The sequence below is a fragment of the Protopterus annectens genome, chromosome 5.part0 (genome assembly GCF_019279795.1).
Source record: "Protopterus annectens isolate FY-2018-M chromosome 5.part0, PAN1.0, whole genome shotgun sequence".
Lineage (NCBI taxonomy): Eukaryota > Metazoa > Chordata > Ceratodontiformes > Protopteridae > Protopterus > Protopterus annectens.
Genome location: NC_056735.1, coordinates 530,122,970 through 530,145,469, shown reverse-complemented (window position 1 = coordinate 530,145,469; position 22,500 = coordinate 530,122,970).

Here is a 22,500-nt window from a genome sequence, read left to right as displayed (position 1 = left end):
CATGTAGCAAGCAGACCTGTTTGGGATCCAAGCACTGTAGCCCATGTCCCTCACATTCCCATGTGCCAGTTATCTGTCACATCTTGGTGACAGTAACAGACCACACATAGTAGTTAGTTCAGCCATGCTGGGATTTAAACCCAGTCAGTATCAACTATCCATCACACCCTGAAGTATACCTAAAATACCATTTAATTTGTTTAACAAACAGAAAACAAAATCTATGTTAATCCTTAATTCTATGCCTTCACCCTTTACAGGCACATTTCTGGTGTTTTTTTTGCATGCCCTTGTTCTGTATCTGCAAAATATTAACTTTAAGACTGTTCCAGTTGATAGAGTTCTGCAGTTATCCTGCCATCTTGGCTACAGGCTACCCATGGAAAATTTAAGTTATCTTGAAATATATTCCAGAATCACTAAACTAGTTACATTTGCTGAATAACTTGCACTTAAGTTATAATCATTTCAGGAATAATAACTTTGATGGACAATACCATGAGCTTTAACTCACTCAGTATCTGACATACAATAAAATCAGTAATATGGGTTTTGATATCTACCACTGATACCTATTAAATATATAAAAGGCAATTAACCTTATGAGTATATATTAAATTTGCACTGCTGTCATGAGCAATAGCCAAGAACTGCTGTACTCAGATAAGATTCACCATGCCCAGCTACAGATCAGAGTTGTACTCTCTGGTTCCAAATTATTTCAACTACTTCAGACTAAGCCCAGTTTGCCAACAGTAACTGAAACTTGACCAGAACTATTTTGTACACACAGGCACGCAGTCTCAGAAAGACCATATACACAAACACACACACAAAACACACACACACACACACACACACACACACACACACACACACACACACACACACACATAGTCTGTCAATATTTTAAATTATGTGAGGAGGTAAATGGTGACTATCCACCACCAATTTCCTCCTCCCAAAACTTTAAGGAATGCTGCCACAAGTATTTCCAAAACTAACAAACTAAAAACACACCTAACTGTTATTATTAATGCAGGTAAAGTTTTAAATCCTTAAATAGTAACAATTAACACTGAGCAATGCAAACACCATTCAGTGACAGATACTACATAGCTTGGTACACACATAGCTGCATAAACCCTTACGCTAATAAATAAAACATCATTCACATGCATTCATATTTGAGTAATATTTCTTTACTAAAACTATTAAGCATTTCCTTTCCAACTGAATATGCAAACAGTAAATGACTTGCATGAGTAATTAAAAAAAAATCCAAATCAGACAAATGATGGAGATAGCTTCATTGCCTTAAAAGGATTAAATCCCCACTACAGACCATGCAACCTGAACTAGTTAGAGATTTTGTATCTGCTGAAGCTTCCATGGGGAGGATAAAGTATGCCTGTCCTCAGGCGAGTGTGACAGCTCACCATTGCCAAGCTTCACAATCTCTCAGAGGAACAGCAGAACTATAAAGATTGGCCCAGTGGTAATCATTAAACTACTAACGCATGAAAATTTTAGCTATAATCATAGGACCCCAGGAGCATGTACTTGGATGCTAAGGGCATAACTCTCATAGTGATGATGACTACTTGCCTCCCACCCTAGTTTCAGGTTAGATCCCATAATAAGTACACCATCATTGTTTGGATACCAGCAAGGACACAATGCCTATATGATGACGTCCCTTGTCCGGCTCTTGCCTTCACTGGAGAATACCCAAGATGAAGGAAATTGGCTTGGCTGATAGAAAGGATATCAAAGGTGAAGTGTGAAAAAGGATATAGAAAAAAAACAGAAAATGATCAGGAAAAAATATAAAATTTAAACTAGAACTTATTGTGACCTTACATTTAGTGCTTTTCAATCCAAAATGGGATTTCAGACACCTCGCTAGCAGTATAGTTTGAAATCTTTTGCCAAGTGTGTTTTCCACCTAGTAAAACACTAAACCTTTAGCTTTTCTACCTTTGTAACTGTTATTGGATTCCAGTGTAAACTAAACTTTGCAAATTATATAAGCAATAATTCCAAAATGTGAGCAATGTCCAAAGAGTATGCTCCAGCAGTCCAAACAATAACTCTTACAACTTCTATAGCCCCTGTTACCTTTTTGAATAAACAGTCAATACCATTATTTATAAGTCCCCAAAATAGGATTTATCATGGCTTTCATCTGAATTTTAGAAGATACCCTTCATGTTTCCTCAAATACATTCTTCTCAGACCAAGCATCTCAGCAGCCTACTACACAAATTAGGCATTGTTTTGTGAACTATCCAGACTCTTCAGTCAGCAAGTACTGTTATGTAAATAGTCAAGAAGAATGGCTTAGTTATACTTCCAAGCTACAGTAAAATGTTCTTGTTACAGTGGCAAAGTCACAGTTATACACTGTTTTACACATTAATTTGACATATTAAATGTGCTAAAAACGGCATGTACAGTGTTGCTTGTTATACTTTTTATCATTTAATAGATATGCACACATATTTTTTTTTAGTTTGATACATCTCTAATATTGCTAGTTCATTTTATTCATTTGTTTCTTTAAAACAAGAACATATTCCCAGATTATTACAGTTCATCTAACACATATTCCTCCTTTTAAGATTCCATTGAGTTTTGTTGGGAGACCTTAAAGTAAAATACATATCTCATTTCACAGTTACCCAACTTTTTTGTTTGGAAAGACTATCAGAGTTTTTGGTGAAAGGGTAAAACACTTGTGCCACTTTTACATACATCTCTTTGCCTTGATAGATAACTTTGCTCTTTGGACTGTTGTTTAGGTTTTTTATGTCTACCTGATGCTTTACAAGCTGGTTACACTTTAGCTTTATCTTCTGCTTTAATGCACTTTTGACAATACTCACAAACTTTGCAGTACCCTTTTATGTCTTTTGAAATGCGTGGACAGTAAACATTTTACATAAGCCCTCTTTTTGTACTCATTATGCTCATGTGACCTGAAAATGCAATTTCACCACTACCTCCTAACTTCTGTCTATAGCCCCTCTTTAGGAATCCACTTTCTACACAACAATCTCTTTTCTCAGAATACAGACTATATATGCCTTTGAGGATTAGGAGCCCCCTTGGTGATTTCCTTTAGGTCTTATAACGTGGGGTTAGAGCACAACACTTGTCTTATCTCTCTCTCTCTCTCTCTCTCTCTCTCTCTATGGCACCAGTGTTTAGCAGTGTCCTAATATGGGGCCCTTTCTACTAATTATGTTTGTCTTTATTGCTAATTCTGGAGGTACAAGGATGGCAGCTATTGCTAGCTGATTATCATGTCTGCTATCATTCCCACATAATTGCCTCAATGCTTGGCTGTGTGTAAACCATGTGTACACAGGGTAGTGTGACATCAAAGTCATTACCTATTAGAACATTTGCTTGGATATCCTGAAACAGTACCACCTGGTTGTCTACTTGTCTTCCTGTAAATAAAAATGAACCTTAGCCAATGGCACTTACAAAGAAGTCCATCACATAGCCCTAACTGGAGAGTACTACCAGGACAACAGCTGTTTCTCTCCAACAGCAAGTTCAATAATTATATCTGTTGTAGAATCATTCCTAACAGTTTCTCTACTCAGTACCAAGATGGGCTAGAGGACCTTGCGGATATTTAGCCTGTACATGCCAAATCTGGCTACACTTGAATCATTTTTCTCCAAGACCTTGTCATGTACTTGAAGCATTTTTTTCTCTTTTGCCAGTGCAACTGCTGTGAAGGTTGAGACTGCCCCTATTGGTTCCCTTATACCTATTTGTAGTGCTGGGTACCCCCTTCTTAATGCATGTGTTAATTGTTGGCTGAAGGGCGTCACCCTTTTTTCTCCATTTCCTCATCTGTTTTATAGAGACAATCTACTAACCAGATTTACATATCTTCATGGCACCTGCTACGTTATCATAAAGTCACTTAGAATTTGAAATGCAGTGTAGACATCCCTTCACTCCTAAAATGAACACAAGTGCTTATTTCTGTAATATAATCACTCACACTGTCACCTGCCTTTCTTCTGTGCTGTCTGAATTTTGCCTAGAAGCTTCAGCAATTAGCTTAAAGCATTCAGATAATGGTGTTTAATGTAAAGATAATCATACAATGTACATCTAATATGTTAGGCACAGTGTACATTGACTTATCTGTGAGTACTGACGCTCATCCATTACCTCCATTGCCATTGGTCAATTTGGTGTTGCTTATAGACCCTTTCAAATGTCTTAACAAAACTAATAAAGTCATCTCCCTCATTATACTAAAGAGACAGCTTAGTACTGACTTGACATTAAGGTTTCTACTTTTCCCAATAATTACACTCCTATGATTGATGACTGCCATCTGCCTGCCTGCTGGTAATTACACTCCTATGATTGATGACTGCCATCTGCCTGCCTGCTAGTAATTACACTCCTATGATTGATGACTGCCATCTGCCTGCCTTCTGGCACAGCTTTTCACTTTCCTCTTGCTCCTTTCCCCACGCCTGTGCATCATGTTATTTCCTCCTCTCAGCTGCCTCAGCCTCCAGATGTTTCATCTCCAATCTCTTTAATTCCATGTGGCTACTGAGATCATATGGGGATGTATTTACTTGCTATGCTGTATGGTCTGTACCTACAGTCAGTACCTAGCTGTCTCTCCAATTACGGTAGTTAGACTGCATTTCAGATGCACACAAAATCTCTATCTTATATTTCTTGGACATACCAGTACACAAATTTCTTTGGATTTTGTATTCCTTAGTCACTGATAATTTTCCATACTCCACAGAGGTCATTTTTGCCTGTTTCCTAACTGCTCTGAGTATAAAATATAAAAGCTGTGCAGGATATACCGCAGTATATTTATCTTGTGGCTTCTGTTGTATACACACTTCTTGATTACAAAAATTGTTTTATATTTATTTATTTTTATTTTACATTTGTTAACCGGGCTAGTCTGGCTGGATACATGTCCATTTTCAGCAGAGGCCCGAGGAGAAAAGCTCCACTATCAGACTAAGACACTACGGATTAGGAAGTAATTAAATAAGACAAACAAATAGCATAATGTACTCAGGTAAAATACAATTACATATAAGGTTTTCATGGACTAGTCTAAGTAAATGACAAACAAAGTTCAGACAAGGGGCTGAGGAGAATAAGCTCAAGTCTTAGAAAATACAAAATAAAGTTAAAAAAGTATCAGTAGTAACTGGTTGTGACAACAAAAACAGGTATTGGCTAAACTAAATATTATACAGTGTTAAATATGCAGGTTGCTAGAGAAACAGGTAAGTAAATGTAGTTATTGTTAAGGAAAAGGGAGAAAATAAAGTAAATAGAAAGAGGAAAAAGTACAGTAATTGTTAGGTACAAGTATTACGGACTAAGTAGGTCAAGGGAATAGCCAGTTGGAGAAGGAGAGGAGGAGGTAAAGATATTGATGAAATGTAAAGGTAGCAGTATTATAGGAGCTCAGCTAAAATAAGCAAGAGACAGAAAAAAAAAAACAGAAGGTCAGAGGGGGATGCATACAGAAATTTGAAAAGAGTGATGGTACGGAAAAGGGGGCTGTGGAAGTCAGTGAAAGTTAGTACAGGGGAGCAAGAGTACTCAGGCGCAGAGTAGAGTGAGTAATAAGGTTGTTGAGTTCAGTCGGGATTGGAGCATGGACATAGCCAATGAATTAGTAGGTGAGTTTTCATTTGTTTTTTGAAAAGGTGACATGAGGCTAGGGAGGTCAGCTCTGCTGGGAGTTTATTCCAGTAAGAACCGATAGTGTTTGCAAATAGGGAATCCCTGATTTATTATGAGATTTCAATGTGGTAACTAGAAGCTTGTTGGCTGATCTAAGTGTAGTGAGATTTTTATAAGGAGTGATGATTTTGTTTAGTATGGGTGTGTTGGAGGGTAATGTAGAATTTTAAAAGTGATGATCAGTTGTTGTAGGAGTATTAGGTTTGGGAGTTCAAGCCAGTTTAGTTTCTTTAAGTTATGACAGTGATGAGTTTGGAATGGAGAGCCAGTGGCAAATCTGGCTATACTGTGGTAGGCATTATTTAGTTTCTTCAGATTAGCTTTAGATATGTTGATAAAGGAAGGAGAGGCATACAGTAATGTAGAAATAAGGTGAGTTTGGGCTAGAGCCACTCGGGAAGTAGCCGTAAGAAAGGGCTTAAGTCTGTACAAGGCACCAATCTTTTTATTGACTGTCTTGATAGTTAAATCAATGTGATAGTCAAAATGTAGCTGATTATCTATGGTGACACCTAGCAGTTTGGTGCAATAGTCAGGTTTGATGATAGTGCCATTACAGGATGCAATGGAAAAAGTAATTGGGGTGGATTTAAAGGTCGGGGTGAAGAGTAGTAGTTTTGTTTTTTTGGGATTTAGGAGGAGACAGATGTGTTGAAACCATTTTTCTGCTGCAGTGAAGACCAATTGGGTAGCAGAGTGGAGTTCTGCTGGGGAAGAAGCAGAGCAGATGAGAGTGGAATCATCTGCATACTGTATACAAGTGGATGTAGGGAGGGAAGTGGGTAGGTTATTTATGAAAATTGAGAAAAGTAGGGGACCTAGGATGGATCCTTGTGTGACGCCAATAGTAACTGGGAGTTGAGAGATAGATGGCTGTCCCAGAGGACAGCTTGTTTTCTATTAGTCAAGTATGAGTTGAACCATTGTAAAGCTTGTGAATCCAGTGAGAGGGATTTTAAGGTATCAAGGAGAAGTTGATGGTTGACCATATCAAATGCTTTTGAGAGGTCCAAGAATAGTGCAGAGGAGAACAGGTTGTTATTGCGGTTTTTATTGATAGTGTCAGTGAAGGAGAGAAGGGCGGTAGAAGTACTGTGGTGTGGTCTAAAACCATGTTGAGAGTCCACAAGCAAGTTGTTATTCAAGAGATAATGTAGAAGTTGATGGTGAATGCAGCGTTCCATTATTTTGGATAGAGGAGATAGAAGGGCAATAGGTCGAAAATTGGAGAGTTCATTGGAGTTTCCTCCTTTATGGAGGGGAATAATATGGGAAATTTTCCAGCAGGATGGGATTTTAGATTCAGTTATAGTTCTGTTTATTAAGATGGAGACTGGGTAGGCTATTTCAGTTGCAGCTAGTTGTAGATATTCGGCTGGAAGTTTGTCAGCAGAGGGGGTGCAGGGTTTGAGTTTCGATAGTAGTTTACGTATGTAGGTTGTTGAGACGGTTCTAAACTTTAGCGTGTGGGTACTGTTTTGAGTGGGGGTAATTTGGAGGGATGGGGGGGGGTCATGGTGCTTGCAAGAGAGGTGACAGTTTCAGAGAAGAAGTTGTTGAAAGTGTCGGCTATTATGTTAGGTTGTGTTTGTGCTAAGCTAGCTGGGGTAGGTGTTTTGGTGTTGCCTGGATGGAGTAGTTTGTTTATTCCTGACCAAAATTGTTTTGGGTTTTGATTTTGGTTTTGTTGATATTGAAAGTGGTAGTTTTTCTTATCCAGATAGGTAAGTTTCTTTGTTTTGTTTCTGAGGTGTTTGAAGTTTTGATGGTCAATAGGGTTTTGTGGATCTCCATTTATTCCATAATTTATTCCTAGCTCGCATAGTTTGTTTAGTAGTTTTAGAGAGCCATGGGGCTGCTTTGGAACTGACTCTGACTAAGCGGGAAGGCGCGTGCTGGTTGAGAATTTGTAGGAAGGTATTGTTGAAATGGGTTACTGCTTCATCTATGGGGAGGTATTTTAGGGTTGACCAGTTATATTCCTTGAGTTCATTTTGAAAGGATGTTAGGTTGAATTCAGTTTTGTTATATTTGGTTCGATAAGTAGTTGGCTTGGGATTGTTGAATTTTGTTTAGTAATAAAGGTAGGGAGGTGGTCGCTGATATTGTCAGGAGTATTCCTGTTTTATAGGAGAGGGGATTGTTGTTGGTCAGTATCCAGTCTAGAATGGTTTGTTTGTGGGTGGATTTATGTATTCTAGTAGGGGAGTTGATGGTTTGATGAAAGTTAAAGAGATTAAGGTGAGTGGTGGGTGTGGGGGATATGCAGGAGTACCAGTCAATATTGAAGTCACCTAAGATTATGGTTTCCTGGGGAAAGCTACAGGAAGCCCAGCTTAGGATATTTTCAAGGGTATTAATGTTGTTGCCTGGGGGGATGTAGGAGCATATTATGTTTATAGCCTTGGATTTATTGACGTGGAGTTTGGTACAAAGTATTTCAGCATTTGCTGGGGAGGGAGGCAAGGAGTCAATTAAGGCTACCTGAAGTTGGGATTTGAATAGGAGGGCCACTCCTCCGCCCTTTTTATTAAGGCGATCCTGCCTTAAGGTGTTGTAGCCTAGGGGAGTGAATTAGTTGCCTTTGGTACTGGGTTTTAGCCAGGTTTCAGTGAGACAGAGGATATCAAAGGCGTAGAAATCAATTAAGGCATGGAGTTGTGTGACTTTGTTGTTAATGCTACGAATATTTAGGTGAGCAATAGAGAGAGAGTCAGTGTAGAAGGGTGAATTGGAATAGTTAGTGGTTTGGTTTGAAGGGGTGTGATTGAGGAGGGTATTGGGACCGGGATTGGGGTGGATGTCCCCATGTATAAGTAAAAGTGTTTGTGGGGTTTGAAAGACTTTAGTGTATTTGATAGGTATTAGATATAACCGTTTGGAGGTTGTATACTTGTAATGGTGTACTTTATGGTAGAGAGGTGGGAGGTAGGGAGAGGTAGATAGTATATTAATATGTGTTTGGTTGGGTAGAAGACATGTAGTAGTAGTATGTTTGGCTAATGTAAGAGTTTGGTTCAGGTTAAGATATTCATAGGAGGTAAGTGTGTGGTAGTAAAGTAGGATGTTAAGGAGGACAATAGGAAAGATTGTTAAGTGTTAAAGGCATGTTGTTGTAGAGGGTGGTACTAGTAAAGTTGTAGGACTGTTTGGTATGTAATGGTAGGGACAGGTAGTTTAGATAGGATTTTGGAGAGAGGGTGTGGTTATAGGAGTGAGGGGTTGATTGGTAGATGTATTTGAAGTGATGAGTGGTAGTTGTCTAATTGGGGGTGTGTCTAAGTAAGTATATAGGTAGGACCCCTGGGGGTGGGTGGGAATTGGGGGTAGGGAGGGGAGCGGAGTGAGCGAACGGAGCGGGGAAGAACAAGACGACCAGTTGCAGAAAAACAATCAGGCAAGAAGAGAGAAACACTATGTAAGGTGTGGGTTAGGGGTGAGCTATAGGGTAATAGTGCAGTGGGGATATGTGGTGGGTGGGGAGAGTCAAAAATGGGAGAAAAATAGTGTGTTCTACAGTACAATACTCTGAAAAATATGGGAAAAGAATAGTGTGTGTCTTGTTAGAAAGGGCGCCACCTAGTGGCCAGGTCAGGGATCTTGGACAGAGCAAGCAGAAGTTCACCAAGTGAAAAAGTCTGGATAGTGGGGGAGTTTCCTTAAGGATAGCACTGAGGAAAGGAGGCAAAGAGAAAAGAGAGTAAAACACTACTGGAGGGGGGGGAGGCTGCTGGTTAACCTGGGAGGGAAGTATAAATAGCCTGAAGAATACAATTTATACAATGCAAGAGTAGGACATACTTTCCAAAGGTCTACTCTGGGTAGACAGTCTTATAGGGGAGGACGTAAAATCCTATTCAGGATTGTGTTGCTTAGTATGCTATCCACAGGGCCTCTTTAGCAAGGGTAGGACAGGAACTCAGGTGTACAGGCTGATAATTATAAAGGAAGAGAGAGAAAGAGAAAAGTAAGTAAATCCATTAGTCAATGAAGCATGTAACAGATAACCAGAAACATATGCCTAAATTTAAACAAGATCAGTAAATAGACTAACACAGTTCTCAAATTCTAAAACAGTCTAGCCACACAGTCAGTGAAACACAGTAGGGAACATACATTCATGCACAGATAAGTACTAGAAAGTCATAGCAGCTAGTGACATAAACCCTAATGTGTAATTAAGTTAATCTTTGCAACAATAGCATCAAGCAGTTACAGGTATCAGAGAAATGGCAGATCTCAACATCTACAGTCTGGTGTCTATAACAACAAATAAAGGATCCCGAGAGGGATACAAATTAGAAATAATGTTGCCTCATATATGTAGGACAAAAAAAAGTGGCGTTTTGCACATAGGGGCAGTAATGCCACAACAAAGCTAAACTGTTATGATTTAAGGGCATTTAATGAAACAGTGCACAAGCTAGTTCATTAGCTTCAATACCATTAGAAGACAATAAACCTATAATGCTACGTCCACCCTTAGTTTTCAAGTTGTATGAGGTGGAGGACCACGTGGAGGCAGATCGGGGTAAAAGGCGCTTAATTACATGGCAGGAAATGTTAACACTATATCAAGCATAGTGAAAGGGCTCACCGCTGTTGATTGCTACTAGAATGGGCGAAGGAGTATGCTATAGGCTAGGCTCCACAGAGCGACTAGCAGAGAAAGCTCGGGGAGAGTACCAGGAGCAGTAGATAGGAGTTATTCACACAGCTTGAAAAAAAAACAAACACCGTGACAAGCGGAGTGAAAAAATAACTGCCGCTGTGGAAAGCACGATGAAAAATAAACACATGCGTGACCGCTAAGAGATACTAAGCAAGCGGTTAAACCCCTCAGCGTCCAAGCACCTTAAGATGCAAGTTAACGCTGGGCTAAGCGGAGGGTTACGCGCTACCTCAGGGTTGTTTGCTTAATAACATTAGGTGAGGAAACCAAGCGTAACCTAAAATAAACCTGGATAGCGTCTTGGCTTCTTAAGTGTCCTGCAAATATACCAACAGTCAAGGCTGTAAACGAGCGGAGTGATAAACGCTACCGCTGCGGTTGTTAGCTTGATGTAAATGATGGAGCACAAGCACAAGCGCTGTTAAATAAATAAAATCGGCTTAGTTCCTCAAGCGTCCAACCGACCAGATAATCAGTGGTAGGGGGTTAAAAGCCTCAGTTGGATTCAGTTACAAAGGTGCTCCACGTGATTCCCAGAGTCACAGTATAGGATAAGCAACCACATAAAGTTAAGCAGAGCCAGTCTAAGTAAAGCTAGCAGTAATGCAAGTTCAATAGTATAACGCAGATATAGAGGTCATAAACTAGGCACTTGTAAATAATTTAAGAGTAACAATTATACAATAACATGAATGCCACAGCGTACTCACTATACAGATCCAATTTACGAGATCAAACCACTGCCTACCAATTAATATGTGAGGAAGAGGCTTACAGTCCAAACTGCTGTCACCAATTAGAATGTGATAGAAATGGGCCAGTCTTTAACTCCTTCACAGTTGCCAGTAATATATGAGATAATGTCACAGGCTCTGTTTTGTAGAGAAATGAAGCACTGACTATGATCCAAATGATATGCGTTCAACTAGCTACTTGTACACAGTAAGTTCCAGCTAGGGGAGAATATGAATGAGCAGCGTACACTAACGTGTCCATTCTGGGTGAGGGAAATAGTGGTTCCAGTCAGCAAGATTATTCCTATGGAATTCTAAGCTCACATGACAATAATGTCTGCAGGATTGGGAAAGCATGGAGATGGTATCCAAGCTAGTAAAGGTGGCCATTATAGGCATGTGTGTGGGAGCATGCGCATGCTATGAAAGGGTACAGGTGCTTACATCAGCCACATGGGACAGTATTAGGAATCAAGCACAAAAGCCCTAATGACTATATGACAGCTACTGAGGAAACAAGAGATGACGGTTGGCAGGCATTAGGGAAAAAAGCAAAATATTTGAGATGTAATGGAACCAATGATATGCAGGGTTTGATTTTCATCACTGGTATCTATTAAATATACAAATAGAAATTAACCTTAATGGCATAGTATAAATGTGCACTACTGCCATAGGTAGTAGCCTGGACCTGCCATACCTCAATACGTTCCATATTGTCTAACAACAGATCAGAGCTATAAGCAAACCCCCCCTCCCCAATGTCACTCTTCTCAAACCAAGCTCAGTGACATTTAGTGTACCCTTAGCAAAAGTAATTGGAACTAGACCAAATTTATTTTTAAAACATGCAGATTCACATAGCATTTTTCAATATGGAAAATAAATGATAACACACCAGCACCAACTGCCTTCTTCCCAAACTTCAAGGTACACCACCACTAGTTCGTCAAACTAATGAAAAACTACACTTTACTGTTTATCCTTTAAATAAGGCAACCATTAAATATCCAAGAGGTAACAGCTCAAAGTAGTCACTCTTCCAGGAAGACACCACAGATTGATATTCAGGTAAAATGCAAACACTCTTAACATAATAAATAAATTATCAACCGTAAACATTCCATTTTGAATTATTAAATTATTTTCTTAAAATAAGTAAGTTAAAATATTTTCTTTTTAAGTAATGTAGACAGCAAAAGGATGGTACAATAAATTAAAAAAAATCATAAAAAAAAACAGATTATCAGAAAAAGAGTTCCCCCTAACATTTAAACAAGAAATTAACTGCTTATGGATAAAGATATATTACATATTTGCTGTTTCTTGCCTTTCAGCCCCAAATGAAATTTCAGTGTTCTCGCAGGCAAAAAGGCCGAGTTCTGTCTCTCAACAGTATTTATCCAGAAACCAAATCAGTAACTCAGTAGTTGCTTTTGTACTTTTGTAGCTGTTGCTGACTTTCAAGTTCAAGACAGAATTTGCAAACTCTTTCCAGCCAATGGTTCAAAAACTTCAAAAGCTCTGTCCCAAGAGGATGCTCCAGCAGACAATGCAGCAAATTTAGTAGCCTCAGTAGCACCTCTTACCTTTTTAAGCAGTCAGCCCCTTTATTTGTAAGTCCCCAAACATGATTTCTCATGACAGTAATGAAAACCTTAGAAGATCCCCTTCTTGTTTCCACAGTTAGATACTCCTGCAATGGGATACATCTCAGCAGTCTATTGTATAAATAGGTTCATAGGTTCATAGGTAGGTACTAGGCTATCGGCCCAAGGGCCTAAGTAAGCTTAGCCAACAAGGTTCCCTGGCTTATGCCACCAAAGAAAGTTAATTTCCTGTGCCCCTGTCGAGCAGAGCCACATAAGTGATCCCAGGGGCATATTTCCTATTTCCCATCCACTCATCAAGATTCTTCTTGAAGAGTGCTAATGAGGAACTTTGCTTGACATAGATGGGTAGCTTGTTCCAGAGTATGGGAAGTCTCTGGGACAGAAATCTATCCCTCCAGCATATCCTGTTTATTGTGGTGACAAGGTTTAGGTCCCTAGAGCATGTAGCTCGGAGGGACTGGGATTTCTTTAGGTGTAGCATGTCCAACAGCTCTGGGTTTAACATAGCTTTATATGTTAGGCAGAGATCTCCACAGAGTAGGTGATATGCTATAGGGTAAAGTTGCAGTTTTTGAGATGGTCAGTGTAGGGCATCTGTTTGAGGCCAGTAATCCTCTTTGTGAGGTACTTCTGTGGCCTTTCCAGCTGCTGCAGATGTCTTGTGAGGTACATTCCAAAAGGGGCATTGCACTCTATAATGGGTCTAATGAGTGCCGAGTAGAGGGGAACAATGACCTCTTTTTTCCTGGATGAGAGCCCTTTTGTAATGAGGTGTGCCACATAGAAGGATTTCCTGACTACTGTGGTGATGTGATTATCAAAGGAAAGACTACTGTCCACCTGGATCCCAAGGTCTCTCATCACAAATTCAGAATTAAGTAGACTGCCGTTAATGTGTTAGTTCATGGGTACAGAGGTTTTACCAAAGGGGATGACAATGCACTTTTTGGCACTGAGCTTGAGGCCATGCCTCTGACACCAGGCATCTGTCTCAGTGAGGCCCTTCTGTAGTGTGTCCACATCATTTGGGGACTCAACAATGGCTCCTAGTTTGCAGTCATCTGCAAACTTCATTAGCCAGAGGCCTTCTGTGTTAGCCTGTTCTTCAGAGAAGTAGATACCAAACAGGAGAGGTCCCAGGACTAAACCCTGCGGTACTCCACTTGTCACTGGTTTGAAGTCAGATTTGGAGTCTGCAACTTCTACAGTGTGGGTTCTGTCAGTGAGCCAGTTGGCAACCCATCTTGTGACATAGGGATTTATACCAAGTTTAGTGAGTTTAGCTATAATTCCAGAATGGAGGATGGTGTCGAAAGCCTTGGCGAGGTCAAGATAGGCTGTGTGAACCACCTTACCCTCGTCTATGGCTTTGGTGACTGCCTCAAAGAAGTCCATCAGGTTCAGAAGGCATGATCTGCCTTTCATAAACCTGAACTGTGTGATCTAGAAGAATCTAGACTTTGCAATAGTGTAAAACATCAAGAAGCAAGGCCTTGTTCCTTCTCCAAACTGCAATATATTTTTAGAATAGCAAATGCAGTTATACACCATTTTGGATATTTTTCTTTTAATATTATCCTATAGGTAAAAAGGCAAGCAAAATCTTACACATTTATGTTTTAATCAGTTATGCTCATGTTTTATTTTGGTACAGCTGTGGTACAACTAGTTAATTTTTTCATGCATTTTTCATTGAAAGAACAGTAACATTTTTTTCAGATTGTTAGTTATTTTCACTGTAGCCATTAAATTATCAGTTTGTACTCAGCTTCAAACCATGTTTCTGGTATAAGTTAATAACTGAATCTAAGGAAGTGTGTAATGCAGTAACATCACCTGGACTGATTGCTACCTTACCCAGTTTGCATGCATCTGCAGATATATTCATCTAACATTCAGGATCAGAAACTACAAAAGAAAACAAAAACACAAATGAAATAACACTGGCTCAGATTAAATAGCTGAGATACCCCATTTGTGAAATATCCATAAATAACTAATATCCTCAAGCTGCACCCACTGTCTTCTACATTGAAGTCACAGACTTACCCAGCATAACCAATATAAAAATATTAAAAGTAACCTATTGCCTAAGTGGGAATAATCACAAAACAGCTCTTACAACAATTATAGTGAAAAATAAATAAATACTGCATTTAACTGTGGAGATGGCCAAAACAAGAAACAAACCCTAGTTCCTCCTGATGTGTTGTAACCCATCATGTCAGCATCCTTGTCCCGAGTAGGGTGACAGCTGTGGAGAGAAAGCACCTTTGTCAAATACCTCTTTCCACCCGGGCTCTTGGGTACAGTGGAATAAAGCCCCGACTGTGATCCAGAGAATCTAAGATCAAATAGAGGCTCCATCACTGAAAAGGGTGGTAAGGGGAGGCTGGTTAAACAGTGGTTATGGCTCACCAGTCCTGTAAAGGTTATTCTGGAAAAGCTCTTCTTCCACTTCATTGCTAAGGGCAGAGACCCAAAAGCATGGAAAACAGGAGCTGGTCTCAGACAAGGTGTGGGCTGCAGCTACCCAAGTCAGTGATGGTAGACTTGGTCTGTGCATGCGAAGGAGCATTCATGCTTAAAAGTGGGTTTTTCTTAGTTCTTGTAGTGATGAAATTGCTCATATCACCACCAAGGGTGGAGTTAGGGCTTAAAATAAAAATGGCCTCATTGCTCACATCCTACCAGGTTTGAGAGGGAACACAAACAATTCTCAAGGCTGTTTCAATGATGTACTGTTCTAAATATGTCCGTACTAGGGGGAGCAATGAGTTATATCTCATGAGTAGAGGTCTGATGTTTGACAGGCACAGGGACAAAAAAAAACATAGAGAAAAACATATTGTTCCAAATTCATACCTCCTATCACCCAAGAAAATCATCGACTTACCTTCACTGCTGAACCTTTCAACCCCCCTTCAGACCTTCATCAAGGTTCAGTAACAAGTATCAATGGTGATCATATTTCCCTAATAAAACCAGCTTATATATCATTTACAATCTCTGGATGGGTCTGCTCAGGCCTGGCTGACAATGCAAATGGCATTTACAGTAGTGTGAATTTGGGTTGTACTCTTTTTTTTTTTTTTTGCAAAAGACACTTTTGTCAGTGTACTGGTTCCCAAAATGCTTAGAAAACCATAACAAACAGAGCAGAAGATAAAACAAATTCCTATTTTCCCTGTATACTCTTTGCTTCTCCCCACACATCACATTGGTCCTAGCACTTGCCTCCTACGGTTACATTAATTCAGCTCTGTTACAAAGTTTACTATATGCCTGCTCAATTAAGTAGCACTTTTCTAGGCAAGTGTCCTATACACAGCCACGCTCTTACCTCTTTAAAACTATTCATTAATCATTCACCATTGGTAGGAAGGGATTAGGTAAAATTCCATTCAACCATTTTCACAATAAAGTAACATTATGTTCCACATGCCCTCCTTCACCTTACTTCCTTTCCCCATCTTAAAATGTGAGTTTCCATGATAAATCTCATGCATCGTGTGGTTTTGGAAAAAGAGAAGAAGAAGGATGCAACAAGCATCTTGCAGAACCAATAACAATATTCTCCTTACCTAATCCGTTCTTACTGTCACACAACAGCAATCTTCTTCTTTACACCTTCACCTTCCCACAAAGCTATATCTTCTGCACCTGTTTACCCTTTGCACCTTTCTAGTCACTTGTGCCTACACTGTATGCTCCAGGTTGTTCCTTTATGCCTAGTCCTTAGAACACTAGACACTTTAAAAATCTACAAAGCCACTGAGATCAAACAAGCCTCTCTTTTGTGTCCTCTCCATGCATTCTTTTCTGCAAACCTTTTTATTTTTAAGATCTGTAAGCGGGTTGTTCCTTTACTGGACTGCACACCACATTTGCATTACTTACACTGCAGAGACTTTGTGTTGTCTAGGCACTTCACCTCCATCCCCTCCCCCAAAATTCCTTTCGTACCTTTCTCCTCCTACACTATAACTTCCCTGAATGGACCAGGCAGCTACATTCTGTTTTCTACAATTGAACAGCTGCCCCTGTCTCAGTTTCTTGCAACAACTTGTCTTCTTTATACATTTGAGAAGATCACCTCTTCCCCTTCCAAATTACTATGTCCAGTTATGTCACTTTTGCAGCACCACCTACTTGCCTGATGTGCTATGTCACAGAGTTATACTGCTTCTTCTTGTAATACACCTCAACTGGAAAATCCCCCTTTCGATTAAACTTGTATTAAGTTCTTCATTTACTGCAGTTCTGAAAGTCCACTGCCTTGCTCTGAGTCTTTGTCATTTACCTAACATATAGCTAGGTTATGTGTGGTCTCAGCCTGCCCTTCTTAGTCTGTGTGCCCTAGCTAATTGAAATCTATATAACAAATCTTCTTGAAATCCCCATCAGCTCCGCTTCCATAAATGTCATCACTTCACTCTCTTCACCACCTTTACATAGCACAATACAGTGTAGATTGCCTCTCCTTGCTCTTTTTCTGTATGCTCCAATTTAAGATTCAGAATATCATTCTGCATTTTAACAAACTCATGTTCTTGACCGGGTGTCTGGAAACACTAATCTGTAATTTGGATTGTGATTGTGCAATCTGTTAGACTACGTCTAACCAGCATAATACAAACCCATCCCAGACTCTCCTACAGGGCTACCAGCTAACTAATGATGCCAGGGACCTTCAACTTATTATCAGATTTGTCGTCTGTCACCACCCACATCCACACTTGTGAGTCATAGATAACTCCTATAGTAACCCAATAAACTGCCACCACCATCCATGGAGTTTACTAGGCGAGGAGAGACATGTCAATGGATTTCTAGGCTCTTCTTTCATATCACACACACACGCACAATTTAAAAGTCACCAATCTGCCTTTTGCATGTCTTTGGATTGTGGGTGGAAACCAAAGCACCTGAAGAAAACCTGAAAAAACACAGGAAAGACATCAGACTCAACACAGAAGTCACATAAGCTGAGAACCGCACCAAAGAATCACTTGCTGTACAGTGACAATGTAAGTCATTTTGCACTTTACCTCCATCCATCACCACCATACTTCTCAACCTCTTTTAGCAAGAAATCTGGACAAAGCCTAAAATTATGAGGGGACAAAGGCCCAAAATAGGTATAGATTTTAAATATTGCTCTTAGAAACTTAAAGTTGCTAGAATAATTGTGTTAGCATACATTTTCTGAAGGATTTGAAGTCTGAAATCCAAATGTGTGCCCTTATTTAGTGATTTCAGTCCTCAGTGATTTGCCAGAAAACCAAAAATATGAGAAAACATCTGGGCATTCTGTGAAATCTAGACATTTGAGAGGTATGATGACCACCCACACTCTACTGCTAATTAGTGTGTTACTATATTGGTGAATGCTCTTCCCATTTTACCATGCTGTGAATCTCCATTCAGGCCTGAAATTCACTTTTATGCATTCTTTTTTATGATGCTGGATCATCACTTGGCCATCTTCACTGGTTTCTGCACTGACCATATGATCAATACATAATGGTTTTTGACCTGTCTTTATATATATATATATATATATATATATATATATATATATATATATATATAGATAGATATATACACAGACACACACACACATATATATATATATATATATATTTTTATATATATTATATTTATATATATATATATATATATATATATAAAGAGAGAGAGATATAAAGCATTATTTGTATGGTTTTCTGCATCTTCCTGTGTTTTCACTGTAACTCCTATTTCAATTAGGGTTTCTTTTAGATAACTTTCAAATGAGTCTATTTTTGCTTGCTGTTTCTCATGTATCAGACTAAAGATTTTTAGCTTCACATACTCAATTATAATATTTAAAGAGATTATTTAAATTAATTGAAATTAGCTGATAAGATTTACTGTCTAAAAGAAACTTGTTCTCTGTGTTCGTATTAACTTTTCTCTTCATCTCTGCTTGTCTGGGTAGCTGAATTAAACCCTTGCTGAGACCAAGATGATTGCAGACACAATGTCTGATGCATACTCTTTCCTGAAATAAATTCATCCTTTTTAGAATGTCTGTATAATAAATGTCTTATGCTTTCCCATCAGCTGCAATGCATTTGCTTTTTTTATGGATCCATCTAAGGACGAAAACTGGTAACTGTTATTGTCTGCTGTTTTATGCTAAGAAGTAAAAAAAGAAATGTTTTCATGTTACCAACATCTTCGGATGTTAAACTGGAAACTTTGCATTCCATATATTCCTATCTCTGACCTGTCTTTCTCCTTGGAGAAACTAGAGACATGCTCACTGCCTAATACAATATAGAAAGATATTAAACCAAAGTATACATTTTATTTAATAGGATCAAAGAATAAAAATAAAATCTAACAATCTTCCTCAGCCAGTGACTACAGCAGAATTCTATTTAGTTTGCCTAGTAATAGTTAGTTTACATAACATAATAAGAGGTAGCTGTGTAATACATTAGGCTACGGGTTTGAATCCAGAAGTTTACACTTACATGCCATGAAGTTATATACATCTGTGGATAACCTACAAGTTATTCAATAACAATTTATTGAACCCAAAAAAAACTGCAGGCATGACCAATCAAAAATCAGCTGACTTGAACATGCTGGTAGGTGTTTTATGTGAGATCGCTGTACAGTGGAGATTGAAGTATTTCCCCTTTCCCCATTGTAGTACAATTTCATAATTAGAATATATAATTAGCATGAGATGCAAGGAGGCTTGCCCTTCTGCCAAAAAAGGGCATTTTTGTTTTTTACTTTGGTTTTTGATCGGTTGCTGATCAACAAATGTTTGATCAGTTGCCATTTGATGAATACATGTTTTGACCAATTGCCAATTGTCAAACATCCATATATATATATATATGTGTGTATGTATGTATATATATATATATATATATATATATATACATATGTGTGTGTGTGTGTGTGTGTGTGTATGTATTTGTATATGTATATATATATATATATATATATATATATATATATATATATATATATATATATAAATCCTGTACATCCCCTGAGAAGGTGTGAAGCAGACTATGCAGTTACTGTAACTGCAAATGACTACAAGTAAATACACCGAAAGAGCTGAAACAATACAATATGTGAAGAGCATAAAAGTAATTAAAATAAAACTAAAAATAAATGCTGGTGAAGATAAACTCCTACAAGCTATGACTATTTACCAGATTGTAAAATAAATCACTCTTGGCGCAAGATGCTTATGACAAAGGTCATAAACATTTGCAGGATATGTTTGACTGTTTGAATGCAAATTACTTTAAACTACATCAGAATGTGCTGAATAATCTCATTCTAGAACACCCCATCATGCAAAATGTTATGGCTCCTGTTCAGCAGGATTATGCCAGGTTGCTATTTAAAACAGTCTATGTGGTGTTGACATATGAGTGCTCTATATTTTCATGGGCCTTCCTTTAGTGGATAGTGCTGAGCAGTAATTTTGAAAGTGAATATAATCTGAAAGAAAAAATGCCATGTGCATCTCTAAAAGCTAGAAGAAGAAACAATGAAGTTCCAGTCTTCTAATAGGCCCAGACCTTGCTATGATATTTATTAAGAACAAATTATTTATTTATTTACTTACTTACTTAATTTATATTTTTCTTTCTTTCTTTCTAGCTATCTATATATTTGTTTATTTATTAATTTGTAATTGTTAATTGGCTAAGGGTGCTGGTCTGTGGGCCACGAGGAAGGTTAACTATATATAAAATTTAGTATAATGAATTGACCAGCTTGTCTTTAAGAGAAAACCCACACAGACACAGGAAAATATAATACAGATTTCGCAAAGGTGAACAGAAATCACGACAGAGCCAAAAGCCCTGAATTTGTGAGACACAATCTTTACTGCTGAGTTAACGTGGTAGACAGTCAAACCCTTTTGGACTAGAAATAAAGCTGATGTAAAATATGTGTATAATGTGTATAATGTGCATAATATGTATAATGTCTAATGTGTATAATATGTATAATGTGTATAATATATATAATGTGTATAATGTGTATTATACAAACTATGCTAAATCTTTTTTAACCCTCACCCTCCTGAAGTGACAAGCAAGCCTATCCTGACTCAGTCTATTTTTTCCTACACTAACCTGTTGTTAAACTGTACCAGTAAGAACTCCACAGCAGAAGACCACTGTCATTATACAATGGAGTGTTAAGAGACTGCCTAATACTCTAGTGAACCTCGTCTTGTTTGCTAGCAGGTGAGGTGTAATTCCTTACTATGCAGATTTTTGCAGTGCTTGATTGGGCTTAAGTCCCTGACCCTAGCTCTCAGCTGTCCAGATTATTGCAGAATATCAAGATTTTTGTGTCAAATGTTTGGTCTGTCCCTCATAAAATCTGTGGTTTTCTGGCAAATCACTGAGGATTGAAGTCACAAAATAATGACATACATTTGAGTTTCAGATTTCATGTGCTTCAGAAAATGCATGTTAACACAAATCCTGTTCTTCTAGCAACTTTATGAGTTTGTAAGAGCAATATTTAAAATATGTCCCTATTTTCTGGCCTTTGTCCCCCCATTATTTCAGGCTTTGTACAGATTTTTTGGTCTAGGAGGTTGAGAGGTATGTCTCTGACACTCAGTGCATGGGATGCCAAATCTGGGTCTTTCCTAGCACATTGCTTCTATAGTGGCACAAAACTGACTTTCCAACCTCAGAATGAGCAAGCCATTCTGGACAACTCCCTCCCTCCCTCACAGCCAGGATCCCCCAATGTCTGGATAATTAGGGTTGCTACCTTTTCAAATGCCCAAAGTGGGGTATCTTTTTGTAAAAATGTGAGATTTTGCAGATCAAACATACCCACGCCAGTGCAAAGGACAGAACTTCACTTTTTTTGCCCAAATAAAAGCTTATTTTTATAGCATTTGAGTTGCTTATGCTATTTCATATAATATTTATCTGTTCCATATACAAAATACAGTGACTGTTTTATGCAACTATTAAAGAAAACTTAAGAAATATATTTTGCCTTAAAATATCAGCATATTTGGCATTTTTTAGGTTTTTTCGCAGGACACAAATGCCCAAAGTGGGACTGTCCCTTGCAAAGAGGGACAGGTAGTAACCCTATCATCAGTCAAACCAAGGTCATCTGAGCAGATTCAAGGCCAGAACATCTATACCACAATGCTAATTAAATTTTGGTTAAATATCAATAGATCGAGTCTATGTTAAATCAGCAAACACATAAAAAAGCGAATGCTGATTTACCGAGCAAAAGCTGAAAATCCCAAACACTCAGAACAGCAATTTTCCCAAGGAAAAAAGATCGCTGTTCCACAAAAAAAAAAAAACCTTCAAAACATTAAATAAAGTGGGGTGATTTGCCCCCCAACCCCCCACACACCCCTACTTAAATATACCAACTACCAGATCGCACCACAGTGGAGGAAATGACAAAAGTCCGGAAAACAGCCCAGAGATTTTTTTTCCTTGGGGGAAAAAAATCGCTGTTCCGAGTGTTCGGGATTTTCAGCTTTCATTGAAAGAGGGTCGATAAATCAGCATTTGCTTTTTTTAAGCGTTCACTGATTTAACATAGACCCGACAGACTTTTCCTTTAAATGGTGTTCTGCCCAAGTGGAGATGTAATAAGCCATGTTGAAGCATACTAAAGAATATGACAT